The sequence below is a fragment of the Coregonus clupeaformis genome, unplaced genomic scaffold (genome assembly GCF_020615455.1).
Source record: "Coregonus clupeaformis isolate EN_2021a unplaced genomic scaffold, ASM2061545v1 scaf0207, whole genome shotgun sequence".
Classification (NCBI taxonomy): Eukaryota; Metazoa; Chordata; class Actinopteri; order Salmoniformes; family Salmonidae; genus Coregonus; species Coregonus clupeaformis.
Window position 1 is genome coordinate 535,894 of NW_025533662.1, and position 13,955 is coordinate 549,848.

Sequence of the window (13,955 nt, forward strand, 5' to 3'; positions counted from 1 at the left end):
ATATAGAGGGGATATTATAGTAGGGTATATTATAGTATGGGTATTATTATAGTAGGGGTATTAAGGGGTATTATATATATGGGTATTATTATAGTAGGGGTATTAAGGGTATTATTATAGTATGGGTATTATTATAGTATTGGGTATTATTATAGTATGGGTATTATTATAGTAGGGGTATTATAGGGTATTATTATAGTATGGGTATTATATAGTATGGGTATTATTATAGTATGGGTCTATTATAGTAGGTATTATTATAGTATGGGTATTATTATAGTATGGGTATTAAGGGGTATTATTATAGTAGGGGTATTATTATAGTAGGGTATTATTATAGTAGGATAATAATGGATATAAAGGGATATTATAGATGGGTATTATATGTATGGGTATTGTTATGAGGATATATATGGGATTAAGGAGTATTATAGCAGGGGTATTATTATAATGGGATAAAGATGGTATTATTATAGCAGGTAGAATAGTAGGGATTTATAATGGGATAGTTTTATATGGGTATTATTATAGTAGGGGATATTATAGTATGGGTATGATTATATATAGGGGTATTATTATAGTATGGGTATTATAATAGAGGATTATAGATGGGATATTATAGTATGGCAAAAGGGTATTATTATAGTATGGTTATTATTATAGTAGGGAAATTATAGTAGGGGTATTATTATAGTAGGGGTGATTATTTTAGTATGGGTATTATATAGTAGGGGTATTATTATAGATGGGTATTATTATAGCAGGGGTATTATTATAGTATGGGAATTAGATGGGATTATTATAGGTAGATAGATGGATTAAAGTAGGGGTATTAAGGTATATTATAGAGGGTATATTATATATGGTATTATTATAGTATGTGTTATATAGTAGGGGGTGGCGCAGTGTCCAAGGCACTGATCGCAGTGCTAGCTGTGCCACTAGAGATCCTGGTTGAATCCAGGCTCCGCCGCAGCCGGCCGCGAGGAGACTAGGGGGGCACAACCAGGGTCCAGGGAGGGAGGGAATGGGAGGGATGTAGCAGTGATAGAGCATGGCGCTGCAACGCCAGGTTGTGGGTAACTGGGGCCAGTATAAAAAAATAAGAAGTGGGATAAGAGGTCTACTAAATGATAAAAGAAATGTAATAAGATATATAGATGGGTATTATTATAGTAGGGGTATTATTATAGTATGGGTATTATTATAGTAGGGGTATTATTATAGAGGGAATATAGATGGGTATTATTTAATTTACATTTACATTTTTACATTTAGCAGACGCTCTTATCCAGAGCGCACTTACAGGAGCAATTAGTTAGTGCCTTGCTTAAGGGCACATCAACAGATTTTTCACCTAGTCGGCCTGGGATTAGAACCAGCGACCTTCGGTTACTGGCACAACGCCTACAATTAACTACCACACCTGTATGGGTATTAGTTATAGTAGGGGTATGATTATAGTATGGGTATTATTATAGTATGGGTATATATAGTATGGGTATTAGCGGGGTATTATTATAGTAGGGGTGTTATATAGTATGGGATTATTTTAGTATGGGTATTATTATAGTAGGGGTATTATTTAGTATGGGTAATTATAGTAGGGTATAATAAAATAAGTAGGATATTATATATGGGAATTATAGTAGGGTATTATTATAGCAGGGTATTATTATATATGGGATATAGTAGGGATTATTATAGTAGGGTAAAAGTAGGGGTATATAAGTAGAATATTATATATGGGATAAGGGAAATAGGGTATTATATAGATGGGTATTATTATAGTATGGTATTATTATAGTAGGGGTATTATTATAGTATGGGTATTATTATAGTATGGGTATTATTATAGTATGGGTATACAGAGAATATAGATGGGATATTATATAGGGAGAGATATTATAGTATGGGATATTATAGTATGGGTATTGGAAGGGATTATTATAGTAGGGGTAAATTATAGTAGGGGTATTATTATAGTAGGGGTATTATTAAGTATGGGGAGTTATTATAGTATGGGTATTACATGGGTATTATTATAGTATGGGGCATTATTATAGTATGGGTATTAATATAGTATGGATATTATAGTAGGGATATAATGGATTAATATAGATGGATATTATTATAGTATGGGTATTATAGGGGTATTATTATAGTATGGGTATTATTATAGTAGGGTATTATTATAGTAGAGGTATAATATAGTAGGGGCTATTAGTAGATAGATGGAGGGAAATAATTAAGAATTATAGTAGGGATATATAGTATGGGAATATAATGGGGATATGGGATATTATAGATGGGTATTATTATAGTATGGGTATTATTATAGTAGGGGTATTATTATAATGGGTATTATTATAAGGATTATTATAGTATGGGTATTATTATAGTAGGGGATTATTATAGAGGGGTATTAAGGGATATAGTAGGGTATATTATAGTAGGGTATTATTATAGTATGGTATTATTATAGTATGGGTATTAAAAGGATTATTATATAGGGTATTATTATATAGGATTAAATATATGGGATAATAGTAGGGGTATTATTATTAGTATGGGTAATAAGATGGGATTTAAGTATGGGTAATATTATAGAGGGGAATAGTAGGGATATTATAGTAGGGGTATATATAGTAGATATTATAGATAGGATTATTAAGTATGGGATAATAGAGGGTATTATATAGGATTATATATTATAAAATTTATAGTAGTATAATATAGGATTAGAATAGGAATTAATTATAGATGGGTATTATTATAGTAGGGGTATTTACAGGGTATTACTTATAGTATGGGTATATTATATATGGATATAGTAGGGAAATAGATGATTAATAGAAAAATTATAATGGGTATTATTATAGTAGGGGTATTAGTAGGGGTATTATTATAGTATGGGATTATTATAGTATGGGTATGGGTATTATAGTAGGGGATAGTATATATGTAAGGAAATAAAATGGATATTATATAATGGATATAAGTAAATTATAGATTATAAGAAATGAAAGAGGGATATAAAGGGGTAAATAAATAGATATATTATAAGTTATAAAAGATATTATAGATAAAGTAGAATAATAGGGATTATATAGTATGGTATTAATAGAGGGATATATAGAGGGGATATTATAGATGGGATATAATAGAAAGAATATAGTAGGATATTATAGTAGGGGTATAAGAAATGTAATATATATGGTAATATAGTAGGGGAATATTATAGTAGGGGTATTTATTATAGTATGGGGAATATAAAGGGGTAGTATTATAGATATAGTGGATTATAGAATAATATGGGTATATTAAAAGATTAAAGGTATTATTATAGAATAAATGGATATGAAGAGGGATATATAGTAGGATTATATAGATAGTAGATTATAGTAATAGATATTATAGTAAGGTAATAAGTAGGATTATTATAGTAGGGTATTATTATAGTAGTATTATTATAGTATGGTATGATTATAGTATGATTATATAGTAGGGGTATATTAGATTAGATAGTAGATATATATAAAATAGATATTATAGTGGGATATTTATAGTAGGGGTATTATTATAGTAGGGGTATTATTATAGTAGGGGTATTATTATAGTATGGGTATTATTATAGTAGGGGTATTATTATAGCAGGGGTATTATTATAGTATGGGTATTATTATAGTATGGGTATTATTATAGTAGGGGTATTATTATAGTAGGGGTATTATTATAGTAGGGGTAATATTATAGTATGGGTTAAATATAATGATTAAAGAGAAAATATATATAGAGGGATTTAAAATGAGAAAAATGGGGTATTATTATAAGGGTATTATTATAGAGTGGATTATTATAGGGGATTAAGGTATTATTAAGTATGGGTATTATTATAGTATGGGTATTATTATAGTAGGGGTATTTATAATAGGGTAATATTATAGTAGATTATTATAGTAGGTAATTATAAGGGGATTATATAATGTATTATTATAGTAGGGTATTATTATAGTAGGGGTATTATTATAGTAGGGGTAATATTATAATTATGGTATTATTATAGTTGTATTATAGGTAATTATAGTATGGTATTATTAAGTAGGGTATTATATAGATGGGATTATTATAGTATGATATTATAGTAGTGTGGGATTAAGGATAGGAATATAGTATGATTAAGGAATATAGTAAATTATATAGTAGGGGATTATTATAGTAGTATTATTATAGTATGGGTATTATTATAGTATGGGTATATAAGAGGGTAAATATAGGTATTATTATAGTAGGGGTATTATTATAGTAGGGGTATTATTATAGTAGGGGTATTATGAAGTATTAGATTAATAAGGGGAAATAGAGGGTATTATTATAGTATTATTATAGATGAATTATAGTAGGGGTATTATTATAGTATGGGTATTATTATAGTAGGGGTTTATTGTAGTATGGGTATTATTAGTAGTAGGGGTATTATTATAGTAGGGGTATTATTTATAGCAGGTATTATAATATTATTATAATATTATTATAGTATGGGTATTATTATATATGGGTATATTAGATAAGGTATTGATATAGATGAGGTATTATTATAATGGTATTATTATGGGATTATTAAGGGTATTATTATATGTATTATAGAGGGGTAATATTATAGTAGGAGATTATTATAGCAGGGAAATAATGGAAAGGATAATAGGATATTAAGTATTATAGTATGGGTATTTTATTATAGTAGGGTTTTATAGTATGGGTATTATTATAGCAGGGGTATTATTATAAATATTATATAGATTATTATTAGTATAAGGGATAATATAGGATGGGTATTATTATAGTATATGTGATTACTATAAATTATATAGTAGGGATTATTATAGTATGGGATTATTATAGTATGGAAGTATTATTAGTAGATGGGTATTAATATAGTAGGGTATTATTATAGTATGGGTATTAGATATAGTATGGGTATTATTATAGTATGGGTATTATGCAGGGTATTATTATAGTAGGGGTAATATTATAGTAGGGGTATTATTATAGTAGGGGTATTATTATAGTAGGGGTATTAAAGATGGGTAAAGGGATATTGATAGTATGGGTATTATTATAGTATGGGTATTATTATAGTAGGGTATTATATAGTAGGGGTATTATTATAGATGGGTATTATTATAGTAGGGGTATTATTGTAGTATGGGTATATTAATGGGTTATTAAATAGGGTATTATTATAGCAGGGGTATTATTATAGTAGGGGTATTATTATAGTAGGGGTATTATTATAGTAGGGTATTATTATAGTATGGGTATTATTATAGATGGAAAATTATAGTAGATTATTATAGTAGGGGATATTATAGATGGGTATATTATAATTATATAGTTAAAAAAGGTATTTATTATAGTAGGGGAAAAGAGAAAAGATGGTATTATTATAGTAGGGGTAATATTATAGTAGGGGTATTATTATAGTAGGGGTATTATTATAGTATGGGTATTATTATAGTATGGGTATTACAGGGGTATTATTATAGTAGGGGTATTATTATAGTAGGGGTATTATTATAGTAGGGGTATTATTATAGTATGGGTATTATTATAGTATGGGTATTATAGGTATTGGGATTATAGAAGGGATAATATTTATAGTAGGGGTATTATTATAGTAGGTATTATTATAGTAGGGTATTATTATAGTAGGTATATTATAGTATGGGTATTATTGTAGTATGGGTATTATATGGGTATTATTATAGTATGGGTATTATTAAGAAATATAGTAATTATTATAGTAGGGGTATTATTATAGTAGGGGTATTATTATAGTATGGGTATTATTATAATGTATGAGGATATTATAGAGGGTATAAAGAGGGGGTATTATTATAGTAGGGATTATTTATAGATTTAAAAAGAATTATATAGTATTATTATAGTATGGGTATTATTATAGTAGGGGTAATATTATAGTAGGGGTATTATTATAGTATGGAATATATAGGTATTATTATAGTATGGGTATTAATAGTAAGGGTATTATTATAGAGGGTATGTAAGAATAAAGAAGGAAGGATTATTATAGATGGGTATTATTATAGTAGGGTATTATTATAGTATGGGTGATTATATAGTATAGTATTATATAGCAGGGGTATATAGGGGTGATTATAGTAGGGTATTATTATAGTAGGGGTATTATTATAGTATGGGTATTACAGGGTATTATTATAGTAGGGGTATTATTATAGTAGGGATTATTATAGTATGTGGGTATTATTATATAGTATGAATATTATTATAGTATGGGTATTATTATAGCAGGGTAATATTATAGTAGGGTATTATAAGAGGGTATATTATAGTATGGGTATTAAGGTATATTATAGTATGGGTATTTTTATAGTATGGGTAATATTATAGATGGTATTATTATAGTAGGGGTATATTATAGAGGGGTATTTATTTATAGTAGGGGTATTATTATAGTAGGGGTATTATTATAGTATGGGTATTACAGGGGTGATTATATAAGGGAGTATTAAAATAGGGAATATTATAGTATGGGTATTTAATGTATGGGTATTATTATAGTATGGGTATTATTATAGTATGGGTATTATTATAGTAGGGGTATGATTATAGTATGGGTAGTTATTATAGTAGATTTTATTATAATGGTATTATTATAGTAGGGTATTATATAATGGGTATTAAATTATTATAGCAGGGTATTATTGTAATGGGATTATTATAGAGGGTATTATTATAGTAGGTATGGGATGATATAGAGGGGTATTGTTATAGTATGGGTATTACTTATAGTAGGGATTATTATAGTATGGGTTTGATTATAGCAGGGTATTATTATAGTAGGGGTATTATTATAGTATGGGTATTATTATAGTATGGGTATTAAGGGGTATTATTATAGTAGGTATTATTATAGTAGTGGGTATGATTATAGTATGGGTATATTATAGTGATGGGTATTATTATAATATAGGTATTAGTAGTAGGTATTATTATAGTATGGGTATATTATAGTATAGGTAATATTATAGCAGGGTATTAATATAGTATGGATTTAATGGGTATTATTATAGTATGGGTATATATATATAGTATAGGATTATTATAGTAGGGGGTATTATTATAGAGATTATTATAGTAGGGTATTATTATAGTATAAATTATTATAGTAGGGGTATTATTATAGTAGGGGGTAATATTATAGAAAGTATTGATTATAGTATAGGGATATTATAGTATGGTATTACAGGGTATTATTATAGTAGGGGTATTATAATATGTAGGGGTATTATTAGAGTATGGGTATTATTATAGTATGGGTATTAGTTATTGTATGGGTATTAATATAGCAGGGTATTATAAGTAGGGTATTATTATAGTAGGGGTATATTATAGTAGGTATTATTATAGTATGGGTATTGGCTATGGTATGGGTATTATTATAGTGATGGGAATTCTAGTGATGGGTTTATTTATAGTAGGGGTATTATTATAGTATGGGTATTATTATAGAGATTATTATAGTATGGGTATTATTATAGTAGGTATTATTATAGTGTGGGTATTGGTAGGTATTATTATAGTAGGGTAATTATAATGGGTAATTATAGAGGGATAATATAGTAGGGGTATTATTAAGAGGTATTATTATAGTATGGTATTACTATAGTAGGGGTATTAATATAGTATGGGTTATTATGAGGGGTATTATTATAGAAAGGGATATTATAGTGTGTGGTATTAATATAGATGGGATTATATGGGTATTAATATAGGGTATTGTTATAGTAGGGGTAATATTATAGTATGGTATTATTATAGTATGGGTAGTTTGTTATAGTATGGGTTTATTATAGTAGGGTTGATTTTAGTATGGGTATTATTATAGTGTATGGGTATTTATTATAGGAGGGATTATTATAGTATGGGTATTATAGGTATTATTATAGTATGGGTATTATTATAGTATGGGTATTATATGGGTATTATTATAGTAGGTAATATATAGTAGGGGTATTATTGATAGTAGGGGTATTAATATAGTATGGCAATAAGGGATTTATAGTTAGGGTATTATTATAGTAGGGGTATTATTATAGTATGGTCATTATTATAGTATGGTATTACAGGGGTATTATTATAGTAGGGGATTATATAGGTAGGGTATTATTAGAGTATGGGTATATTATAGTATGGGTATTATTACTGTGTGGGAATTAATATAGAGGTATTATTATAGTAGGGGTATTATTATAGTAGGGGTATTATTATAGTAGGTATTATTATAGCATGGGTATTATTATAGTATGGGTAATATTAGAGTATGGATTATTATAGTATGGGTAATATTATAGAGGGTAATATGGATGGGTAATAATATAGTATGGGAATATTAGTTAGTATGTATTATTATAGTAGAATTAGTAGTAGGGTATTACAGGGTATTATTATAAAAATAAGTAGGGTGATTATATAGTAGGTACTATAGATGGGGATAAGTTATAGTAGGGTATTATTATAGTGTATTATTATAGTAGGGGTATTATTATAGTAGGGAATTATAGTAGGGTATTATTATATAGAGATTATTATAGTAGGTATTATTATAGTAGTGGGTGATTGTATATAGAGGGGTATTATTATAGTAGGGGTATTATTATAGTAGTATTATTATAGTAGGGGTAATAAAGGGATTATTTATAGTAAAGGGTATTATTATAGTATGGTATTACAGGGATTATTATAGAAAGGGTAATAAAGTAGGGGATATTGATAGTATGGGTATTATTATGGTATAAGATTATTATAGTATGGGTATTATTGATAGTATGGATTCATTATAGATTATAAAAATATATAGTAGGATTATTGTAGGGGTTAGATTAATATAGTATGGGATTGCAGATTATTAAAAGATTATGAAGGATATTATAGCAGGGGTATTATTATAGTAGGATTATTAGTAGTATTATTATAGTATTGTAATAATAATATAGGATTATTATTATAGTATGGGATTATAGAGGGATAAATATAGAGATATATAGTATGGGATGGTAAGTATGGGCATTACAGGGGTGATAATATAGGGAATAATAATAGTAGAGGGGTATATTTATAGTATGGGTATTATTATAGTATGGTATTTAATATAATATGGGTTTATTATAGTAGGGTATTAATATAGTATGGGTATTATTATAGAGGGTATTATTATAGTATGGGTATTAGATGGGGTACTATTATGATATGGTATTATTAAGTGGGATTATGTATGGGTATTATTATAGTAAATTATTATAGTAGGTATTATATAGTAGGGTATAATATAGTATGGTATTATTATAGTAGGGGAAATAATATAGTAGGTAATATAGATAAAAATATAGTATGGGAAATATTATAGTATGGATTAGGGGATTATTATAGTAGGTCATATAGAAGATATTAGAGATGGGTGGGATATTGGGATTATTATAAGGTATTATTATAGTAGGGTATTAAGATAGTAGGGTATTATTATAGTAGGGTATTATTATAGTATGGGTATTATTATGGTAAGGGTATTATTATAGTATGGGTATTATTATAGATGGGTTTATTATAGTAGGGGTATTACGGGTATTATTATAGAGGAATTATAGTATGTGGTATTATTATAGTAGGGTATTATTATAGTATGGGGTATTACAGGGGTATTATTATAGGTGAAAATTATTATAGTATGGGATTAATATAGATGTGAATATTAAGAAGAGGTATTATTATAGTGGGGTAATGATATAGTATGGGTAAGATATATAGTAGGTATTATTTATAGTATGAGGCATTACAGTATATTATATAGGGGTATTATTTGATAGTAGGGGTATTATTTGATAGTATGGGTATTAATATAGTATGGGAAATACAGGGGTAATAATATAGTAGGGTATTATTATAGTAGGGCATTATTAAGTATTATTATAGTATGGGATTAGAATTATTATAGTAGAGTATTATTATAGAGTATATTATAAGGTATTATTATAGTATGAAGCATTAAGGGGTAATATATAGTAGGGGTATTATTATAGTAGGTAAATATAGTAGGGGTATTATTATAGCAGGGTATTATTATAGTATGGGTAATAATATAGTATGGGTATATTATAGGTTGTAAGTTTTAGTAGGGGTATTATTATAGTAGGGGTATTATTATAGTATGGGTATTACAGGTGTAATATTATAGTATGGGTTTATTATAGTAGGGTATTATTATAGTAAGGGTATTATTATAGTAGGGGTATTTTTGGTATGGGATTAGAGATATTATAGTAGGTATTGGTATAATGGATTATTATAGTAGGGTATTATTAATTATTATAGTATGGAAATTTAGTATGGGTAATATAGGGTACGGTTATAGGTATGGGGATTATTAAGTGGGTGTTATTATAGTGGGATATTATAGTAGGTATTATTATAGTATGGGTATTACAGGGGTATTATTATAGTATGGGTTTTATTATAGTAGGGTATTATTATAGTAGTGGGTATTATTATAGTATGGCATTATTAGTAGAGTATTATTATATAGGGTTATTATTATAGTAGGGGTATTATTATAGTATGGGTATTATTATAGTATGGTATTATTATAGCAGGGGTATTATTATAGTGAGGGTATTATTATAGTAGGGGTATTATTATAGTATGGGAAAATAGTAGGGATTTATTTGGGAATGTTATAGGGTTTTGAGATTATAATGGATTTAAATGTGGTATATTATAGAGGGTTATTATAGTATGGGAAAATTATAGTAGGGTATTATTATAGTATGAAATAAGAAAGGTATTTATAGATAGAAATTAGTATATTATTATAGTATGGGTATTATTATAGTAGGGTATTATTATAGTATGGGATTATTATAGAGGGTGATTATAGTATGGGTATTATTATAGTAGGGTATTATTATAGTATGGGTATTAATATAGTATGGTATTATTATAGTGGTATTAATATAGTATTTTTTAGCAGGGGTATTATTTATAGTTTAAATTTAATTTTAGTTATTTAGGCAGACGTATCAGAGCGACTTACAGGAGCAATTAGGGTTAAGGTTGGGTATGGGCACATTTAGGTATTTAGCAGACGCCCTAGTCAGAGCGACTCACAAATTGGTGATTCACTCCTATAGCCAGTGGGAAAACAAACATTTTGGGGGTAGAAGGATTGATTTTATCATCCCAGGTAATCCTTAAAGAGGTGGGGTTTCAAATGTCCTCCGGAAGGTGGGAGGAGTGACTGCCGCTGTCCTGGCGGAGGGAGTGTTCACCATTGGGGTGCCAGAGCAGCGAACAGTTTTGATCTAGGGAGCGGGAACTAGTAAGCTTCCGCAGAGGAAGGGAGCCAGCAGGCAGAGGTGGGCGAACGTAATGCCTCTCGCTTTGGGTGGGTAGGGACTGATCAGAGCCCGAAGGTACAGAGGTGCTGCCTCTACTGCTCCATAGGCAAAGCACCAAGTGGTCTTAGAACGGATGCGAGCTTCAACTGAAGCCAGTGGAGGTGGGAGGAGGGGGTGATGTGAGAGAACTTGGGAAGGTTGGAAATTAATAGACGGGGCTGCGGATTCTGGGATGAGCTGTAGGGGTTTAATGGCACAGGCAGGGGAGGCCAGCCAACAGCGAGTTGCAGTAGTAAGAGATGACAAGTGCCGGGATTAGGACCGCGCTCTGGTAGGGCAGGTGACCCTCCGAAGTTGTGGAGAGCATGAACCTGCAGGAGCGGGGTACCGCCTTGGATGTTAGCGGACGAATCACAGGGTGTTGTTCAGGGTACGCCAAGGCTTCGCGCACTCTGGGAGGAGGACACAACGGAGTTGTCAACTCGTGGATGGCGAGATCATGGAACGGGCAGTTTCCGGGAGGAAGAGCAGTCCGCCCTGCCAGGGTTCAGGGGCTTGGAGGGGTGATCGTCATCCATACTGATATGTCTGCCAGACATGCAGAGATGCGATTCGCCACCTTAAGGAAATGAGAAGATTAGTGTGTATGTAGCGTAAAATGATAGGAGAGGAGTGAGGATATGACAGAGCCAAGATTGGTGTAGTGGGGAGAAAAGGAGAGGGCCTCAGAACTGAGCCCTGGGGGACAACAGTGGTGGAGAGCACGGGGGTGAGACAGCTTCGCCATACGCCACTTGGTAGGGATGAATGCGACCGGGTCAGGGTAGGACGCAACTAGGAGTGAGCGCACTGGGAGATGCCCTAGCTGGAGAGAGGGTGGAGAGGAGGACTGATGGTTCACAGTATCAAAGGCAGCAGACAGGTCTAGAAGGACAGAGCAGAGGAAGAGAGAGTTATTTTCTTAGCAGTGCAGGAGAGCCTCCGTGAAACAGAGAAGAGCAGTTCAGTTGAATGACCCAGTCCGAAACCTGACTGGTTTGGATCAAGAAGGTAATGAGAGAGATAACAAGAGAGTTGGCTAAAGACGGCACGTCAATAGTTTTGGAAAGAAAAGAAAGAAGGGATATGGTCTGTAGTTGTTGAATCAGTGGGATCGAGTGTTGGGTTTTTTGAGAAGGGGAGCAACTCTCGCTTTGAAGACGGAAGGGACAAGTAAGGATGAGTGATAAGAGGTGGGAGGTAGGGGAGAAGTGTACCGAGATGGTTGGGAAGAGAGGAGGGGATGGGGTCAAGCGGGAGGTGTGGGGGTCTGCAGTCACAAGTCGCAGGATTTTATCTGGAGAGAGAGGGGAGAAAGAAGTCAAAGTACAGGGTAGGGCAGTGTGAGTAGGATAGCAGTGATTAGACTTAACAAACGAGGATCGGATGTGTAACCTTCTTTTTAAAGTGGTGGAAATAGTAGAGAGAGGAGGGGGGATTCAGCAGGGAGGAAAAAGTGGAAGAAGAGCTTCCTAGGGTTAGAGGCAGATGCTTGGAATTTAGAGTGGTAGAAAGTGGCCTTAGTAGCAGAAACAGATGAAGAAAAATGTAGAGAGGAGGGAGGAAAAGGATGCTGAGGTACGGCAGGAGTAGTTATAGTATGGGTATTATATAGAGGTATTATTATAGAGATTATTATAGTAGGGATTATTATAGTATGGGTATTATTATAGCAGGAATATAGTATGGATTATAGAGGGATTATTATAGGGTATTATTATAGTAGGTATTATTATAGTATGGCATATTAGAAATATTTATATGGGTATTATTATAGATGGGATTATTATATAGGTGGATTATAGATGGGTATTATTATAGTAAGGTTTATTATAGTATGGGTATTATTATAGTATGGTATTATTATAGAATGGGTATTATTATAGTATGGTATTATTATAGTATGGGTATTATATGGGTATTATTATAGTAGGGTTTTATTATAGTATGGGTATTATTAAGTGGTTATAGATGGGTATTATATGGTATTATTATAGTAGGGTATTATATAGTAGGGGTATTATTATAGTATGGGTATTATTATAGTATGGGTATTATTATAGTATGGGTTTATTATAGTAGGGGTATTATAGGGGTTTATTATAGATGGGTATTATTATAGTATGGTATATTATAGGGGTATTATATGGGTATTATTATAGTAGGATATTAAGAGATTATTATAGTAGGGGTATTATTATAGTATGGGTATTTTTTATTATAGTATTGGGTATTATTATAGTAGGGGATATTATAGCAGGGTTTTATTATAGTATGGGTATTAATATAGTAGGGGGTATTATTATAGTATGGGTATTATTTATAGTAGGGGTATTATTATAAGTTATTAGTAGGTATTATTATAGTATGGGATAAGGTATTAATATAGTTGTATTAATATAGTAGTATTATTATAGTATTAATAGAGATTATTATAGTAGTATTATTATAGTATGGGTATTATTATAGTAGGGTATTATTATA